Source organism: Balaenoptera borealis (assembly GCF_965194805.1).
Source record: "Balaenoptera borealis genome assembly, chromosome: 9".
NCBI classification, from domain to species: domain Eukaryota; kingdom Metazoa; phylum Chordata; class Mammalia; order Artiodactyla; family Balaenopteridae; genus Balaenoptera; species Balaenoptera borealis.
This window is the reverse complement of record NC_138873.1, coordinates 41,064,954-41,086,254: the sequence shown is the minus strand read 5'-3', so window position 1 is coordinate 41,086,254 and position 21,301 is coordinate 41,064,954. Positions and strand designations below refer to the sequence as shown.

The 21,301-nt window shown below is 34.3% G+C and overlaps 1 long non-coding RNA gene across 1 annotated transcript in view; it reads left to right on the top strand.

Annotated features, from left to right (window-relative positions):
- LOC309635314 overlaps positions 1-18,752 on the top strand; it is a 127,615-nt gene extending 108,863 nt beyond the window's left edge. Inside the window, exon 2 of the long non-coding RNA XR_014248757.1 lies at positions 12,147-18,752. This is a non-coding gene — a long non-coding RNA (uncharacterized lncRNA). The remainder of the gene's footprint in view (positions 1-12,146) is intronic.
- The last annotated feature ends 2,549 nt before the right edge of the window (positions 18,753-21,301 follow it).

Genomic DNA, 21,301 nt, shown 5'->3' with positions numbered 1-21,301 from the left:
CATTATTATTATTCATCACTCCTTCTGTCTTCACCAAAGTGTAATTTGACTTCTCAGCAATGTTCAATTTATGTGCCAGTTCAAATTAAAGATAGATCTTCCAGGTGCTTGAAACAGGGCTAGAAGGTATCTAAAGTTCCATATAGACACATTTGTCTATAAAATGTTGATACTACTTTTTTATAATCCTATGACATGCAGTTTTGTAGCATGTACTTTTAAAATGTCTGTAAGATTTCTATGAATTATTCCTTCTGAAAAGCTCAGCTTGTATCTGTTCAATGGCAATTAATTTTATTACTGTTTTCTTAACTCCCTCTTAAAATGATACAGATGTGTTCTTTTGCCTTTTTAAAAAATATCGTTATTAGTGCAGAACACCTTTAATTTACTCCTTTAATAATGGAGTAAACAGGAAGCTTATTTCCCTTATTCAATTCATCAAACAACGTTTATTTAGCACCAATTCTACCTAGCTCTGTTCTCTGTATACAAAATGAATATCACTATCATAAAAGATTTTATATTCTTAAGGCTAAAGATATTATAAAAACTTGCAGTGTTGAATAACATAAACTCTCACCTTTGACATTATGAAAAATTTCTCAAAGATGTGTTCTGTCAACTTAGGAAATAAGGACTTTTTGTAATAAGAAATTTTAAAAAATCATTTATTTAAAAATTAATTATTGTTCTTTCCACCCATTTTGCTTGTTAAAGTTTGAATGTTAAATGTTAAAATCTATGAATGATTAGTTCAATATACACCAAGAATAAGCACAGATGATTAACCCAACACATAAATATATATGTGAGTGTTTTTAAATGCATTACATAGATTAGAGAGAAATCTTAACCTTCCTCCCTCCCTGCCTGTTTTTTGAGCTATATCTTAATTTTCAAGAAGATAACCAGAACCACATCTCCTGGTGCACTTACATTAGTTTAAATTACACAAGTAAAAATAAGCGAACAAAGAAAAACTCCTCAACCAAAAAAATAGTGTTATGAGATTAAAATTTCTTAACTTTTATACGTGTGTATATATACATTGCATTACCAAAAGAGCATAAAAGAAGCCTTTCTATAGTTTTTTTCTCCTTTCAAGACATGACCAACCTACAGAAAAACATTTCTGGGAATTTGATAACACTCCGGATAGCGTTTTCAGATTATCCTTTAAGGGTAAGAAAGCATTATCTGTTCTAAGAGCTGTGACAAGAGCTGTCTGAATGCCAGCAGAAAAGGACATTAGTAACCAAGATATATCATTTACAATGTGGCCTTTTTATGACTCCTGTCAAGTTACAGCATGATCTGAAGAAAATCAACATCATTTAAGGTTGCAATGACCTTCTAAGGGCTTGTTTTTAAGAGCAGAGGTTAGAAGGCACAACAGCATGAGTCACTGAATATGATTGTACTGAAGCAAGTTTTCTAGAATGTCATTTTCTTTTAACTCTGCTTGTAAGTTCAGTGTCTATTATATAATTTTAAAATACTTTTGGAAAATTAAGGATCTTTGTTAAGATGTCTGGATTTTTTTTTCTTTTCCACTTTGATTTTCTGTATAAGCTTAATAAAGACATATGGGCATAATGTCTATTAAAATGTGAGCCTCTTAAAAAATGGTTAAGAGACCAAAAAAAACACATGAGCCTCAACATGATAAGGATATGCTGAATAACTTACTATAATCAGCTTATTATGTGTTGCTTTGTTTTTCATAAATTAAAACAAAGAACATAGCTCATCAATATATGAAGGAGACTACTGTGGAAGATATTTGGTGACAAATCAGAAGACAAGGCAATAATCCATAATGACTTGACAAACCAGATGACTTTTATAACTTTTGAAATGACCGACTAGGAGCAGTAGCACTCTAGAGCAAAGTTACAATTTATTTTAAACGTCAAGGAGAAGTTCTAGTCATGAGAGTAGAGACAAAGCACACACAATCTTTTCTTCTTAGGAAGCTTGAAAATGAAAATAAATTCTGAAAAAAATCAGTGTAGGAAATAAATAACAGACTAGTAAACAATCATGAAGAGAAAATAATTACTAGAATTTAGAAATGAAGACGTACCACAGAACATATCAGAGAGAAATAAAGAGATGATAAGTATTAAGAGTTGAAAGATGAAGAACAGATATTGAGAAGCTTCAATTTTATTTAAGAGGATTTTCAGGAGGAGTAATTATAGAAAACTGAGGAAAGAAAATATTCAGATATAATGCTTGAAATTTTTCAAGAATTGAAGAAAGATCTGAGTATTTGTATTGAAAAATTCATCAAGACTGAACTAACTGAACAAAAAAAATCACATTTAGACAGATCATAGTCAATGAAAACCCTTTACTGTTTTATAGAAATCAAACAGACTACTTTCTTTTTCTTATAACCTATTCCCCTGTTATTTTCTATATAAACTTTAATCATTTCTGTCTATATGTTTAAATTTTTGCATTTTTTTCATAATATTACTGGAAGCTTCACTTTCACTTTTTGAAATTCTAACCTTCCACTGTATTTAAAATATTCATTGGTCATCTCAAGGAGGATTACTTTCCCTTTAGTAATCACCTCTGGCCCCTTCTTTGTGTATATATTTTAATTATTTTCTTACTTTGTTAGCTTACTATACAAAGAAACATTTCTTATTTATATTTTCAACCTCTGTATTTTTCCAGTGTTCTGTGTATAGTAGACCCTCAGTAAACATTTTTTATATAAAGCAGTGAATGAATGAACCCAGATAAAGGCCTCCAATTATTCCCAGCCATAAACTAGGCTCTTATCTAAATATTTGATTTATTGGAAGGCTTAGCATTTTAATACTTTCGGATAAAAACACGATTGGCTCTCATGAGCTGTAGTAAAATTTGCTTAGTTATAATAAATAAAAAGCATCCTCCACAAAGATGTTTGTATTTAGTGAGCTTGAGATAAATAAGGGTTAATAAAGTTTTCTTTACTCTAAGCAAGTTAAATATAGGAAGATTTTTTAATTATCTGTTACCACATGAATAATGTGAATAGATTTTCATTTAATGCCCAAAAAGGAGAAAATATAATAAATTCATGTGAGTTAGGTTAATAATAACATATTTCCTTATAATAAAGGTTGATAAACATTAGAAATAAAGATTTTGGGATAGGAAGGGTGGGAGGGAGGGAGACGCAAGAGGGAAGAGATACGGGGACATATGTATATGTATAACTGATTCACTTTGTTATAAAGCAGAAACTAACACACCATCGTAAAGCAATTATACTCCAATAAAGATGTTTAAAAAAATAATAATAATAAAGAAAGAAAGAAAGAAGGTTTCCTAACAATTGATACATGGAAGAGGATTGACGATCATCTGTCCTGAATTGTGCTAGTGGGATGCCTTGAGATCTTGAGTGGGCTTTTTCTGAGATACAAATAATCTATGATTTCTTTCTGAGCTGCAGCCTCTCTCTGTTTTGTTCATTCTGCTCAACTGGGGCCATTTCTCATTTCTCTCTAACCATTTAACATTAAGTTTGACCACTCCACTATAGATCAGTTTTCATTTATTCCTTCTATTCCTTTTCCTGCTTTAATATCAGGGAATAGTTTTTCAAGATAATTTGAAAGAAGTAGGCTAACAATTGTAGGAAAAAGCAAGCCTCTGTATGTATCTGTGTGTCTATGTCTATATTCACTGCAGAACGGCTGGCTGATATGAAGAATTTTGAGAGATGAGTATTCTAGGTATCAGACTCTTCCTCCACAAACACTACAGGGCAGAAAAATACTTGCTTTTAAATTAATGGTATTTTGACAGTTGTATTTACATTAATGGAGTATTTAGTTGCTCGATGAGGATTAGAAAAGCACTGTACTTGGCTGATGAAAACTTATATTTTAACTATCAAATTAATTAAAAATGAGAATTTCTAATATTTATTCTTTATAAAGCCATATATAAACCCAAAATAGATCCTCAGAAAGAATAATAATAAATATTTTGCATCAAAAAAAGCAAATACTTGGATTTTGACTTTCTAAAATAATGGATATAAAAAGTGGACAATTTTCAGCTCACGACTAGTGAACACAGAGAAAACTTATAGATTCTGGTTGTCTGAGTGATCACGTTCTAATTAGGTAATTCCTGTCATATTGACAGCTTTGACTCTTTCAGGTAAATATTTCAAGAGGAAAAGATGATGAATAATATGATTAACAGAAAACTTAAATTACTTAAATCTCAGGCTTTTCTGGTAACCCATGAAATGTTCTGGTAACCCTGCAAGTATAATGAATAATCTTAGATAATGGCTGCATAATGTAGGGAGTGCTGTCTGTTTCCATTCCTTCCATAAAGCAATTGTGGTTACAGTTGGCATTTTTGAGTATAAATGCTGCTTCTATAATACTAGCTCCCCTGAAAAGTTTGGCAATAAGTGAGATTGATGACTGAGAACTACAAAACTGTCTTGGAATCATTGGCCTTTCTGAAACATTCGGAGCATCCATCTTTGTCCTCTTATTTTGAGTATCACAGAATTGGAAATCAGGTGATCTAGATTACAATTCAGGCTCTGCCTCAAACTGGTTGTGTGACCTTGGGCATCCCTCATAAATCTCTTGAGTTTACCTATTTTATTGCAAAATGAAGGGGTTAAATTAGATTGCTGTTAAAGTTCCTTATAGGCCAGCTCTAAAATTCTGTGAATCTAAAAACATCTGTTAATATACAAAAAACATATGTACTTTTTTATTTTGGTTTCTTTTGGAATGGGAAAGGAAAAAAATTCCTTTATGTTGGGTTCAAATGGGAAAATATTATCCATAAAGTCCACAGAGTGTTGGAGATGTGGGAACAGTTTCTTACACCATAAAACAGTCCCGCACCCACATCCCCACCAGGCTCCTTTTCTCCATAAAACTTAGGACATTAATTCTCTACCTTCAAACCTACTTGACTATACCTTCTTAGTAAGCAAAACCCCTTTTTTTTTTCTAGGTTCCTTTCTCTTCTCTTGCCCTATTAACTCTCAGCCCCCTTAAATGATTTTCTGTCCCACTGAGAATCTTTTTCTGGCTCTATTTTCTGCTTCTATATTCAGTCACTTGGGTCGCTCTACTTCCATTGCTGATTGGAGATGACAGGTAGAAGGGAGGTTGGAAATGGTTCTTTGATCATGAACTGGCCTCAGAGTGGAATAGATAAAAGCTGATCCAAGTTCTCAGTATACAGAAAATTCCTGCTTTCATGTTGCCTCTATGATAGGAAAATGATGTATTTCTCTGTCTGTGCCCAAGAAGAGGGCGGGGAGGTGGACCAAAATCTGCTCTACCACCTGCTGCCCTGGTAGAATCCCTTCAGTCTTGAAAACTCCCTCTCTTCATAGTAGATAAAAAAGAATTCACTTGAACGACTGCTTGTCGCACAGCAGGGAGTTAATAGTTTCCCTGCCCACTTAGGTGCCTGCTTTAGGTCATCTGTCTGTGGCAACTTGTCATTTATTGCTTTGCTTTGTAATGGCTACTTTATAAATTCTCCTTTGAATATATTCATTCTTTTTTTTTAACATCTTTATTGGAGTATAATTGCTTTAAAATGGTGTGTTAGTTTCTGCTGTATAACAAAGTGAATCAACCATACATATACATATATCCCCATATCTCCTCTATCTTGCGTCTCCCTCCCACCCTCCCTATCCCACCCCTATAGGTGGACACAAAGCACCGAGCTGACCTCCCTGTGCTATGCGGCTGCTTCCCACTAGCTATCTATTTTACATTTGGTAGTGTATATATGTGCATGCCACTCTCTCACTTCATCCCAGCTTACCCTTCCCCCTCCCCATGTTCTCAAGTCCATTCTCTACGTCTGCGTCTTTATTCCTGTCCTACCCCTAGGTTCTTCGGGACCATTTTTTTTTCTTTTTTAGATTCCTTATATATGTGTTAACATACGGTATTTATTTTTCTCTTTCTGACTTACTTCACTCTGTATGACAGTCTCTAGGTCCATCCACCTCACTACAAATAACTCAATTTCATTTCTTTTTATGGCTGAGTAATATTCCATTGTATATATGTGCCACATCTTCTTTATCCATTCATCTGTCAATGGACACTTAGGTTTTTTCCATGTCCTGGCTATTGTAAATAGAGCTGCAATGAACATTGTGGTACATGACTCTTTTTGAATTATGGTTTTCTCAGGGTATATGCCCAGTAGTGGGATTGCTGGGTCGTATGATAGTTCTATTTTTAGTTTTTTGAGGAACCTCCATACTGTTCTCCATAGTGGCTGTATCAATTTACATTCCCACAAACAGTACAGGAGGGTTCCTTTTTCTCCACACCCTCTCCAGCATTTATTGTTTGTAGATTTTTTGATGATGGCCATTCCGACTGGTGTGAGGTGATACCTCACTATAGTTTTGATTTGCATTTCTCTAATGATTAGTGATGTTGAGCATCCTTTCATGTGTTTGTTGGCAATCTGTATATCTTCTTTGGAGAAATGTCTATTTAGGTCTTCTGCCCATTTGTTGGATTGGGTTGTTTGTTTTTTTGACATTGAGCTGCGTGAGCTGCTTGTATATTTTGGAAATTAATCCTTTATCAGTTGCTTCATTTGCGAATATTTTCCCCATTCTGAGGGTTGTCTTTTCGTCTTATTTATGGTTTCCTTCCTTTGCTGTGCAAAAGCTTTTAAGTTTCATTAGGTCCCATTTGTTTATTTCTGTTTTTATTTCCATTTCTCTAGGAGGTGGGTCAAAAAAGATCTTGCTGTGATTTATGTCATAGAGTGTTCTGCCTGTGATTTCCTCTAAGAGTTTGATAGTGTCTGGCCTTACATTAAAGAATCCATTTTTTTCTTTTTTTTTTTTTATAAATTTATTTATTTATTTTTGGCTGTGTTGGGTCTTTGTTTCTGTGCAAGAGCTTTCTCTAGTTGCGGCGAGCAGGGGCCACTCTTCATCGTGGTGCGTGGGCCTCTCACTGTCGCAGCCTCTCTTGTTGCGGAGCACAGGCCCCAGATGCGCAGGCTCAGTAGTTGTGGCTCACGGGCCTAGTTGCTCCGTGACATGTGGGATCTTCCCAGACCAGGGCTCGAACCCGTGTCCCCTACATTGGCAGGCAGATTCTCAACCACTGTGCCACCAGGGAAGCCCAAAGAATCCATTTTGAGTTTATTTTTGTGTATGGTATTAGGGAGTGTTCTAATTTCATTCTTTTACATGTAGCTGTCCAGTTTTCCCAGCACCACTTATTGAAGAGGCTGTCTTTTCTGCATTGTATATTCTTGCCTCCTTTATCAAAAATACAGTGACCATCTGTGCATGGGTTTATCTTTGGGCTTTCTATCCTGTTCCATTGATCTATATTTCTGTTTTTGTGCCAGTACCATACTGTCTTGATTATTGTAGCTTTGTAGTATAGTCTGAAGTCAGGGAGCCTGATTCCTCCAGCTATGTTTTTCTTTCTCAAGATTGCTTTGGCTATTTGGGGTCTTTTGTGTTTCCATACAAATTGTGAAATTTTTTCTTCTAGTTCTGTGAAAAATGCCAGTGGTAGTTTGATAGGGATTGCATTGAATCTGTAGATTGCTTTGGGTAGTATAGTCATTTTCACAATGTTTCTTCCAATCCAAGAATATGGTATATCTCTCCATCTGTTGTATCATCTTTAATTTCTTTCATCAGTGTCTTATAGTTTTCTGCATACAGGTCTTTTGTCTCCTTAGGTAGGTTTATTCCTAGGTATTTTATGCTCTTTGTTACAGTGGTAAATGAGAGTGTTTCCTTAATTTCTCTTCGGATTTTTCATCATTAGTGTATAGGAATGCAAGAGATTTCTGTGCATTTATTTTCTATCCTGCTACTTTACCAAATTCATTGATTAGCTCTAGTAGTTTTCTGTAGTAGCATGTTTAGGATTCTCCATGTATAGTATCATGTTATCTGCAAACAGTGACAGCTTTACTTCTTCTTTTCCTATTTGGATTTCTTTTATTTCTTTTTCTTCTCTGATTGCTTTGGCTAAAACTTCCAAAACTGTGTTGAATAATAGTGGTGAGAGTGGGCAACCTTGTCTTGTTACTGATCTTAGTGGAAATGGTTTCAGTTTTTCACCATTGAGAATGATGTTGGCTGTGGGTTTGTCATATATGGCCTTTGTGATGTTGAGGTAAGTTCCCTGTATGCCTACTTTCTGGAGGGTTTTTATCATAAATGGGTGTTGAATTTTCTCGAAAGCTTTTTCTGCATCTATTGAGATGATCATATGGTTTTTCTCCTTCAATTTGTTAATATGGTGTATCACATTGATTGATTTGCGTATATTGAAGAATCCTTGCATTCCTGGGATAAACCCCAGTTGCTCATGGTGTATGATCCTTTTAATGTGCTGTTGGATTCTGTTTGCTAGTATTTTGTTGAGGATTTTTGCATCTATGTTCATCAGTGATATTGGCCTATAGTTTTCTTTTCTTGTGGCATCTTTGTCTGGTTTTGGTATCAGCATGATGGTGGCCTCATAGAATGAGTTTGGGAGTGTTTCTCCCTCTGCTATATTTTGGAAGAGTTTGAGAAGGATAGGTAAAAAACATATGCACTTTGAATTGAAGGAAACTACTGCTATTATTTTGCAAATAAGTAAATGTTTGAATTTAATCCATATATCTTGGATCAGCTACATTTTTGCCCATTGATATCCATTGCGAGCACATTTCTTTTTTTTTTTAATGTTTATTTATTTATTTGATTGCACTGGGTCTTAGTTGTGGCAGGCAGCCTCCTTAGTTGTGGCATGCATGTGGGATCTAGTTCCCTGACCAGCTATCGTACCCGGCCCCCTGCACTGGGAGCACAGAATCTTAACCACTGGACCATCAGGCAGGTCTGGATGAGGCCAAAGCCAGTTTTCTTAATCAGTATAGTATATTGTTTGAATATTAGATTGAAACTGTATCAGAAAGATCGAAGAGAATAAGCCTTCTAGGATCACAGGATGCACTGTTGGCTACATTGTATTCCCTGATTCATTGTATTTGGGTGTTTTATCTCTCCAAAATTACAAAACTCCTCTAGGGCAATAAAGTGTGAGTCCTTCCCTTTATCCCGCCAAAGGGCTAGCACAGTTGGGGAGCAACATGCTTTGGTTGTTCCATTGGTAAATTTTATTTTCTAATATTTGATTTATAAGTACTCCCACAACATTTAAAAAATGTAGCTGTGTGAGAATCCAAGTGAAGTGGATGAACACACTGACTGTACAAACAGCAGTTTTCAAAATAATATTTCTTCAAGATTGAGGAAGAGGATGGATAGTGAAATTATTTTTTTCCTCCTGTTTTTGTTCCTAAACAAGCTCTGTTCACAATTCAAGTATCAATTGTTAAAATAATTAAACAAGGAGGCCATTAGACTGAGGGGGCTCTAATGCCTTGGTAGCCCACAAGCAAACCAAAACTTGAGCCAGAGTCCATGCACTAGAATGTAAGAAAATGAAACTCAAGAACAACCAGTCATAGACAACGAAGTAGGCTTTACCAAATAAGGCAACTGCTTAAGCTATAACCAATCAAAGAATTGATTTGCTTTGCTTCGCTTCACTGACTTCTCTATAAAAACCTTGCCTCTAGCTCCTCTTAGTGGAACACTCCTTCACCTTTGGTTTCATGCTGCCAGATTCCAATCCATGTAAGCTCCAATAAACAGTTGAATATTTTGATGTGCCTCATTTTACCTTTTAACATAGTTTTCTGCCCCTTCTTCCCTACAGTGACTTTGTACAAAAAAGAAATTAGATCAGAGGAAGACAAGGGACAAAAAGGGAAATGATGTTTACCACTTACTAATAACAAAGAGAATAAAAATAAAACCTTCCAAAAACGAGGGCTTGGGAAGATATTTCATCTCTCTCAAATTTCAATGTAAAAATTGTTCATAAATAATTTCCTTTTCATTGTATGATTATCTAAACATAAATACATTTCTACTAATAAGAGATGCTCTGTAGTCACATTTCTATAACTTAGTTCAGGTCTACCTTCTCTCCTCTCTAATTCCACTAATTCTAGCTTCATCAGCTTTACTCTTGTTACCATAGGGTTCCCATTAAAAAAGTAAAAAGTAGAATATATTTCATTTCCTATAAAAGCAAATGTTACAAAAGAATTTAAGGAAATGACTTTGGTAGCAACACATAAAGCTTTCGCTTCTAAATGACAAGAGAGCTGTAGGAAAATTGGAGAGGTATTATTTGTACAACAAACGCAGTAATTGTTTTTTCTGTGAGATTGGAAATCTTGATAGCATGTTTATTTACCAACTGTTTTCCTTGAAAAACTCACCTTATTTTATTTGGATGAATATGTTGTCCAGAATTGTACCAGTGACATGACTTGAATTATCTCTGTCCATAAAAACCATTAGTTGACAGATACCTTCTGAAGGCGAGATATATAACTTTACATAAACTGTGTTATGAGGAAATTTATCTTTTTTCAACAGTACTTTTAAAACCTCTGCATGGATATTTCCCCATGAAATAAGTGTTTAAGTAGCCAAAGGAAAGTTGATATATTTCTAATTATTTATTCCTAATGATAAAATATATACATTTGTTAATTACAGTTCTTCTGGGAGGGAAAATCCACCTTTTTTAGTTCACTATGGAAAAATTATCTGTTCTATAATTTATATAGAACTAACATTTTAAAATTAAACATGCATAGCATTTTGAAATTACTTAAAACCAATAGATAACATATTTCAAAAGAAAATGACATTTTGAGTTATTAGTGATAAATTTCTTGGCTCCAGAGACTGTTATTCTAGTGTCAGATGCATCATATCTAATCTTTATATATAAAATATAATTTGAAAAATCTTATGGATATCTGGCTACTTTTCTAAAAATTCTTTGTTATCTGTCCTAATTCCTAGATCAGCAGTAATGAGCATACATCAGGAAGCTAATACCTACTTGTCGATGGATTAAGTTAAATCATTACAGTCCAAAAATTTTATTGTGCTTTAAGTGAACTAGTCTTCTGATAATAAACCATTTACCTATTTTATGTTCTTAGTCTTTTGACATTATACACTTTAATTTTTACTTCAACGATGGTAATAGAAGCAAGAAATCATTTATTAGCAACGTACAGAGACATGAAATTATATAATAAATATAAAATTATATTTGATAGAAAATATTTGTCATCTTTTAATTCTGATGAAAGTTTTAGAATTATTAAATTTATTGCTTAGCATGTTTTGTTTACATTTTTTGGTATACTCGTATCAGAAACATGAAGTGTATTTAGATTTTACTGTTTTTAACAAGCAATCCCTAAATCTGTATTCCTTAAAGTAATACAATTTTGATTTTTGTTCAACTATATTTCCTCACAAATTGAGAGGAACAGTTACTCATTAATTACTAAAAAATACAGACAGATGGAGTATCCACCATCTTGGATGTTTCCCTCTCTGTGTCAAAGGGTCTCACACAGGCAATTAAATATCAGGCCTGAAAATGATATACAAGATTTATTTACCAGAACTACGTGGAAATACCAAACACTTACAAAGGAGAATGAAAAAGCAATCCTACCATGTTTCGTGGAAGATATAGAGCTGTAATTACTTTTTGAGCAGCATAATGGCTACTGCGTTGTTTGTTATGGTTTTTGTTGCAATGACATTTTATATATATTGTAATTGAGTATAGTATAGTGGCTAAAAGTGCATATTCTAGACCTGAAATGCTCAATTTTAAATCCTGGCTCTGCCATTTAATTAGCTATAAGTTGAGCAAGTTACTTAGATTCTTTGTTCTTTAGTTTTCTCATCTGGGTATGTTGGTATCTTCCATAAAGTGTCATTCTAAATGTTAAATATGGTAATATGTGTAAAACACTTAGAACAGTGACTGGCATAGAAACTGTTAAAATGTTGGCGTATGAGCTCAATATAATGCTGTAAAATCACTTCTCAGTGTCATTGTAGATAGGATTTATATATTTCATGTCCGTGTATGTGAGTGCTTTAGGATTAATTGGATTAGATCTAAGATTCAAATATACTTGATGTATAGTTAAATGAACTGTCTTCTTTTCCCTGACTTTATGTGTATCTACAGATTCACAGGAAGATCTGAAGGAAAGAATCTCAAATGGGACAAAGCATGGGCTGTGTCTTATATCAGCAAAAACAGCCTGGAAAACCTAAGACTGACAGAGATAAGTGCAGGTAAGGACGAGGATGGGTAAGTCCAGGCCTGGCCTAGCTGCAATGTTGCTCTCACAGTTTCTGGAAGGAGACTGCAATGAGTGAGAAGTGAGGACCCCTCTTTCTGTTGCAAAGATGGTGGGTAGGCTCCTGGTTCTGTCTTCCATGGCAAGAATTCCCAAAGCAGTGGCAGGAGAAACTCTGATTGGCAATAACGAGGAATTGTCTCTTACTGAATTTAGATGGTTCATAAGGAGAATATTCACAAAATTACTACGGAATTATCGGTAGTGATCTAGTTTTGAAAATGCCTTAAGTCTGTAAAATCTTCTTAGGCATATTCTTAGTGTGGACAAATTCTTCGCCTAGCAGGAAATTTGATTTTTCATCAAAATTAATGCCTGAATCACAACATGGATAATTATACTTGGTAATACCATTACAAAAGTAAGAATAACTATGAAGTAATGGTACTAGAGTTCTATAGTTCATAAAATAATACTGTAGGCATTTCTTTTAAAAAGTTTTTTTTAAGTATATATGAGCAGAATTAATTCCAAACCTGATCTCTTTAAAAGTTAGCAATTGCTTGAAAATATGGGTATGATGATATGATGGTAGTTTCATTAAAATAAAATTTACATATATAATTATGTAGACTTGTTCATCAATTGTACATTTATTAACTTAATTATGATTTACTGAATAATACTAAAGGGACTAAATATCTTGGTTTGGTATAATTAAGCCCACACAGGTCTAACAAGTCACAGTATATATTCTGTAAATATGCAGGTTTTATTGGGAAAAAAATCACATGGTGGAAAGAGAAGCACATGGTTACTAGGTATTTAGTATCCTTGACTAGGTCATCTGAAAAGAAGTTCTTGTGGTTCATTTTGTAACTAGTTCCCTAGGCCAGCTATGAGCACATGTTGGCACTGATATGAATATTTACTGTCACTTCCCTCTAAATCTCTAAATAGGACAGTATTGATAAGGAAAAAAAACAGCACAAGGAAGTAAAAAAAATCTGATCAGTTGATCCATTGTGATGCTCAATCAGGACTCCTGTGAACACTCTAGATGAGGTGAAAGGATCCAGCTGCTCTCATTCCTAGTTTCCAGGATTAAACTGGGCCAGCTCTGTGCTGCCAAATGTGGAGCTGCTTAGAGCTTAGAGCCCTAGTGAGGGGGACTCTTTCCTCCTCCTATTCTATTTTCTTACAATATGTGTTAGAAATATCTAATACATATGGTCTAAACAGAGCAAGGTTTAGACACCAAGGTATCTGAGTATGAAGGCCAAGTATACATGAAGATGTCAGGGCTTGGATGAATTTGAGCTTATATACAATGACCTTCGGTGAAGCTGGAAACAAGCCTGTAAGCAAAGAGAGCTTTCCCACCTCTTACACACTACCCAGTCTCCTAGAAAGTTGATCTTAGCTGCAGATTCTCCCCTTGGACCTTTAGAGAAATAAAAACTACAAATGTCCAGGCAACATATTGGGGTCTCTTATGACCATCTGCTTGTCTTGATACATATATTTCAAGCCATGTCTATATAATCCAAATACATCAGATCTGATTTTTAAAAAGTCAATCATAATGATCCCAGAAATCCAAATCTATGGTCAGGCTTCCAGATTCATCAAAATGGGTCCTTCTTTGCAAATCAGTGAGCAAAAGAAAAGCTGTTATGTGGTCCATAGTTTTAATATATGAATATTCAACTCCTCACACTAATACTCATACATCAGTTGAGGTCACATTTGCCACAAATTCTTTTAAAATTTGGTTTTAGAGCTTTTATGATTTTTGAAGATTGATTAAATTACATTTAATGATTGTGGATCTGACTTGCAGACTTATTTTAGGAACCAGGAATAAGGAAGCCTCAGATCTATTAACTTTAACTAAAGTGCAGACAAAATTCCCAAATGAGCATCATAATGGATCTCATGTACATATATTTTAAATGACTGGGCTATTTTTTCCTTATCCATACCAATTTTGTGATATTTAGAAGGCACCAACTGTAAGAGACCAGTATCAAAGCAAACAGGCATTTGCAGCTGGCCTAAGAAGCCACAAAATGTGCAGCAAGAACTTGTTCAGTTGACTGAGTCAAAGCTAGTAAATACAGAGTTCTAGGCCATGGGTTAAGACCCAAATTTTAATATTGAACAATCCAAGCAGATGCTTGAACTTGGTAGTTTTTGAAAGAATTTTTCATTTTCATATGAATATCTAGTACAATCAAAAATGTACAAATGCATGTATAGAGAAATAATTATGAGGCATGCTTATTAGAAACATATGTATATATGTATATGTATATGTATTTAGAGTGGCATTAAGATCACTCAAAACTAATGAGATGAAATCAGAGAAAGATAATTTCAAACTTCTGTTAAAAACATTTGAATATAAATGAGAAGGAAATAAAATCATACTCCCTAAAGAATGATCCTTCCTTTTAATTTATTAATGTATATACTCATCCATTTATTCTTTCAGTCAAGCAATATTTAATGAGTGCTGAGTTGCAAAAATCAACATAATGTTAAGCCGAGCTTTGAGTTGCTCATAATATTCATCAAACCTTGGGCTAGTGGCAAGTATACTTTCAACTAACGAAATCAGGAATGTCTTTAAATTTAGAGAGTAAGTTCTTGGTGGCGGATAAGAACTTTGGATTTTGAGCCAATCATGACCCTGGGCATAAAATTCAAGTAGTGTAGCTGTGGCTTAACTTGTTTTTTTCTCAGCAATGCCTTTCCATTTATCCAGTATGTAGGAGAAGAGGTTTACATTATTGTACTCACACAGTAACACACTACATAGTGAAACACATGCACTTGAATACAAAGTTTTAAAGAACTCTTGGGAAAACTTAGTGTTTAATTTTACCCTTATCTTTTTTCTCTATCACTTGGCTACTACATAGATTTTGGTGATTTTTATATTTTATTCTCATTTTTAATAGAGAATTTTAGGTTACTGATTTAAGATTATTTCTTTTCTAATGTAAGTATTTAACAGCTACAAGTTTCTCTCTATGCATGGCTTTATCTATGTGGTATTTTGAAATGTTACCAGATTCTAAAGATTTCAAACATGGCTTCTATTAGTTAACCTGTTTAATACAAATATAATTGAACAATCTCTGTTTACTGTTAAAAATAAAAATTAAGACTAGACAAGCTAAAGAACTAGTACTCAGAGCGTGGCTGAGAGGCACTCCAGCTTACCCATGCACACGTTTTCTAGTGATCACCGGAAAGTCCTCTTTCACCTTGAGGCACAGCAAAAGTATGATTCTCACTCCCAGTACATCCAACAGCCTGAAGAGGGCTTCACAAACACTCTAAAACTTTTTTTTTTCTCCTCTTTTCCTCCTTTCTATTTTGTTCAGCCTCTTGAACTTTACAACTCTCAGGAACCAATCTTTTTTTGGCAGAAAGCTGCATGAGTGATAATCCAGCTGAGCAGTGTCATCCACCTGAAGGATGACACTGGAAATTGCATGATTTGTAAGGAAGGAAATTGTCACATTCTGAACAGTTTCACTATGAGTCCAAGCCCGAGGACATCTTCACACATAATACCGTTCGTCTCACACCCACCCCAAATTATACTGCTTCATGAACTTCAAGTCATGAATGCTCATGTAGCTATAGTGCAGAAGGGCGATTTATTTAATTAATGTTCTCAAACAAGTCTCAAAGGTGAAAAATGCTATAAGTTGTTGGAGATAATTTGTTGGGTTCTATTGTGCATTAATGTTATTTATTAATGAATTGCAGCTAGTGTTTAACATTTGCTTAGTTCTAAATATAGATAGATTATTTCACTCTAACTCATGAAATATGAACTTTATAAACCAAGTACATTAAAGTTTTATTATTTTCAATATAAAAAATTTTCAAAATTATTTGAAAGTGGATTTTCTGTAGGGAAGGTGTTTGCATATGATTAACCATTTGGTAAAAAGTCTAAAGCAAGGAGAATTTTAATACTGAAATATTAACTTCATGAAACTATTAAAATATTTCAAAAATAAATTAGATATATACACTTAAGGGATCTGTTTATTGTGAAACAAGAGGTACATATTTTTCTGGGAAAAGCAGTGGAATGGGACAAATTGATTTTTGGCAAATTATGGATGTCCTCATAGTCTCTGACAGTCCTTATTTATAAACAAAGAACTTGTTGCTAAGGTCTCTTCCAGTCATAAAATTACAATTTTATTTTTTAAATAGAAATTCCAATATTCTTAATTCATAAGAATATTGAATGTTATAAAGAGATATAAATTTAAATCTTGTATAAACGTGATGTAAACTTTGAAGACACTGTTGATTAAATAATTTCTTTTATATTATACTTGAATTCTAATTTGAATTGTCTATATTCATATAACTCAGTTTTGTATTAATATTTTCATAATTTCAAAACCCTAGAAGAACAATCATATTCAATGATATCTCCCGCAAGGTAGATATATATATATGTATAATTTAATATATATGTAAGTAAATAGACGTCTAATACATCATTTTAATTCTTCTGTTTCTTTTTCTTCCTGGCTGCTGTGGGAATTATAACATGCATTTATTCATCATAATTCTGGGTCAGATTAATACTAACTTAGTTCTGGTAAATGTAAAGGCACTGTAGCCATTCAGAAAATGTAAGTTTCTCCTTCCCACCTTAAAAAGTATAATCTTGGGGATTTCGGGCCCTTTCTGTTCTTTCTTGTTTCATCTTTTGCCACTTTAGCTACCACAGCAAAAAGAAACCAAGGGATCCATTGAGCTAGGATTAGATTTATCATTTTTCAATTTTGTTGGTAAATTTTACCTCTCATAACAGATCACAGCTCAACTTCTGTTTCACATATGGGTGATTCCAAAGCAATCCAGGCATCAGGGCTTCAGCAACCCCACCTCTCCCTCTTTCTTTTCCCCAAACAACGCTTTAGTCATGTTTCTGTGAATGGAGGTCATTTTAACAAATTCCATCATTGCTACTACTTGGATTGGGAGTCCCAAGGCCACTCACGTATTTGGTGATTTCCTAGATGGACTCAGGGGACTTGAAGGCTATTATACTCATGGCTGTGAAATACTACAGAGAATGAATACACAACAGGATTAGCAAGGGGAAAAAGACACATCTCGCAGAGACTGAATGAATCCCACCACAGGTTTGCTATGTGCTCCTCAAAGGGGCGACAGAACACACGCCTTCCTCCACCAGTGAAATGTACACGACTTCCGCACAGGAAAGTCTGTTTGAGACTCAGAGTCCAAGGTTTTATTAGGGGCTGGTCACATAGGCACTCTGCCTAGCCACAGCTACCAAAATTCGATATTCCCAGAGAAGGAAAGCAGATGTTCACCATAAATCACATTGCCTATACAAACAGTCTACACAGAGCAGTACAGAGACTTGATCAGTTTACAGAACATTTCAAAGCCAAATTTCCTGAAGCCAGCCAAGGGCCAGCTCTGCAAACAAGCCCTTCTAAGGATCAGTCCTGCTATGTTAACTCTGTCCTGAACGTCCTAACATGCTGTCATTACTCAATTCCCATTTGATGCTGTCTTTAATGCATGTTGTCCTATTACATCCTCCCAATAACTTACTGAGACACATATTGTTATTCCCCTTCTACTTTTCTGATGAGAAAACTGAGAATCAGAGAGAGAAAATTAATTTCAAAAGGTCATATAACTAGGAAGAGGTAGCAAGGTTTGACTTTGAAGTCAAGATTTTATTCATTAAATATACCCGCATCGTATGTCTTCAAAAAATATTTACTGAATGAGCAGATATCAAGTGAATTGGGACTGAAGGTACCATATTATTTAAAATAACTGTATATGTGTAGAACCCTGTATTCTTACTGTAACTCTGTGAATTAAGGCAAAACTTATTATTGCCATTAGACAGAAGAGGAAAATCAAGAGCTGAAGTATATAGAAATATATAGCTACTGATTATCACTTAGGATTTAAATAAACTTCCTAACTCATTCCATGCTTTCTTTCTACACCAAGAAATATGTGTTTCTCATTACAACTATGATTTTTAAATGCTCTAATTAATATGCCCAAGCACTGTCAGAGACAGGAAAACTGCTTGCAATTTTGGAAAGAGATAAAGCTCAAAGGATTAAATATAAGTTATAATCATTTTTAGAATGCAGCTCAGTTGAGTAGGAAAGCTTCTCTAGACTGTTCTTCAGGGATGGATATTAATCCAGCACACAGTAATTTGCTCACACATCACATCAAGGCAGAGCCACTAATGTGTGGCAAGCTTGAATTTCAGGGTTCTCACAGAAACAAATTCGTTCAGACAATACTCTTTTTTATTTTTTCATTGTAATACTAAATGCTGACATTTGTGCAGAAAACTATAAAGAAAAAGAAAAATGTTGGAGATTAGTCCAACAATTAATGTAATTTGGCAAGAGCAAAATATGGTGTACAAAATAATTTTCTTTACAATACTTAAAATAATCACAAATATTTGTCCCTAAAAGAGAAGAATTAGAAATTCAGACATTATCATGGGGGTAACTAAAGCATTTCTTTTAGTCAGTTGAGAACGTACAAGGAGTGTGCTTTTAGAGCTTAAGTTTCAAAAAATGTTAATAGAAATTTTTTCCGGTCTTTCTCTCTCCCCTGATGTTAGCAGATTATCATAGTTAGTACAGATTTTAATATTTATTGTTAGTCTTTTAAACTAATAAGGGAACTCTAAATCAACACAAGGTACATATACTGAGTGCCAACTATCAATTAGAAAGCTTTCTAGGTGGTTTAAAGTATAGCTAGGGCTGAGAACTATTGAATTAGAGAATGCCCATTCTGTTGTTTACAGAACCTTTTTCAGTTAACAATTGTGATTCATTTCCACGTCAACGATACCACATGTGCATTTTCTATAGCTAGATAGCAGTCCATATAAAATTAAATATATTATAATTTTGAAGAATACAAGGCATACTTTTGTATAGATATCTTTTTTTTTTTAATCAGGTACTTCTTGTTAGTTTATTATTGGTAAATGTATAGATGTCTTTATTTATTTATTTTTTTTTAACATCTTTATTGGAGTATAATTGCTTTATAATGGTGTGTTAGTTTCTACTTTATAACAAAGTGAATCAGCTATACACATACATACATCACCAAATCTCCTCCCTCTTGTGTCTCCCTCCCACCCTCCCTATCCCACCCCTCTAGGTGGTCACAAAGCACCGAGCTGATCTCCCTGTGCTATGCGGCTGCTTCCCACTAGCTATCTATTTTACGTTTGGTAGTGTATATATATCCGTGCCACTCTCTCACTTTGTCACAGCTTACCCTTCCCCCTCCCCATATCCTCTAGTCCATTCTCTAGTAGGTCTGTGTCTTTATTCCCGTCTTGCCACTAGGTTCTTCATGACCTTTTTTTTTTTTTTCTTAGATTCCTTATATATGTGTTAGCATACGGTATTTGTTTTTCCCTTTCTGACTTACTTCACTCTGTATGACAGACTCTAGGTCCATCCACCTCACAACAAATAACTCAATTTCGTTTCTTTTTATGGCTGAGTAATATTTCATTGTATATATGTGCCACATCTTCTTTATCCATTCATCTGTTGATGGAAGATGTCTTTAAATACCAATTTAAATTCCAACATGACATTTTACACAGAGAATTAGAAGACTGAAGATTTCATTTTAGTATACATAGTAATAAAAAATATTCTTGTTGGCAAATATAATATTTTTCAATTCAAAGGCACCTAGTCTCATAGTTGGCAGGAAATAAAACCTAAGCTTGTGAAATCAGCTAAGAGATCAGTTTGTTCATCACAAAGTCCTGAAAGGCAGTGTCATTGTCTTTGTAAATGTTACTGTATTGATTTAAATTTTCATCTAAGTTCTTTGGTTTGGCTTACAAATGCCCTTAACACACTAGCCTCTCATGCATTCTGAGTCAGTGTTTGAAGCAGCCATGCTCTTTCATGATTCCATAACTTCTAGTTACTTTATCTTCCAGAAATCTCCTTCCTCTATTCCTACTCATCTCTTAAGACTCAATTCAAATTGGGGTCTTAACACCCCATAGTTTTTCCTTCATACTTTCTAATCTGGACTTAATGTTGCATCTCAACATATTGAAAAATATATTTTAATGTATTGTAATCTGATTATAAATCTATCTAATGTAATAGTTTGTGATCTCCTCCAAGCAAATAAGTTCTATATGATTCATTTTTACATCATGTAAACCAAGCCTAGTAATTCTTCATATATTTATAGAAGTTGCTTGGGTAATTACATACATACTCCCTCTTCTGTAAAGAGATTGAATTCAGAGTTTACACAGTTTCACATATGGTTACTGTTGGAAACATTGTTTAGCTGAGTGATTCCACAAACTAAGCAGCACACCGGAATCACTTCTTTGATATAAGGCCCTGTGCGTAGAGAGTCTGAGTCAGTAGACTATCCACGGGCCTAGGAATCTGTATTTCAACACAGATATCTGGAAATTCTCATGCAGTGACCTTCAAGAACAATGGTTGAGAACGCTGATATGAAAACCACCAATTCATGCTGTCTTCCCTTTCATTTGTTAATTCAATATATACTTACTGAGTTTGGCACTTGCAAGGTGTTAGGGGGTTTAATTGGTGAACAGAAGAGCCCTTGTGCTTACCCTCAGGGAGATGACTGTCTTGTGGCAGTAACAGATTCCAAGTATCGTATCAATACAAATATAATTATAATTGGGAGTGATAAGTACTGTGAAAGAAAATGAGTCCTAACCAACGTTTTCAAAGAGGAAGAAAAGCTTTTCGGAAAAATGGCATTTAAGAAAAGACCATATAAAAATGAATGGAAGCTAACTATGTAAAGAAGGCACAGGAAGAAATTAGGTGACAAAAATCATTTCAGGTAGAAGGGAATTCTTCTACACTCTGAAGAAGCAAGACGTAGCTTGCCACTTTGAGAAATCCAGAAACCCTTCTGACTGGATCAATGGAGA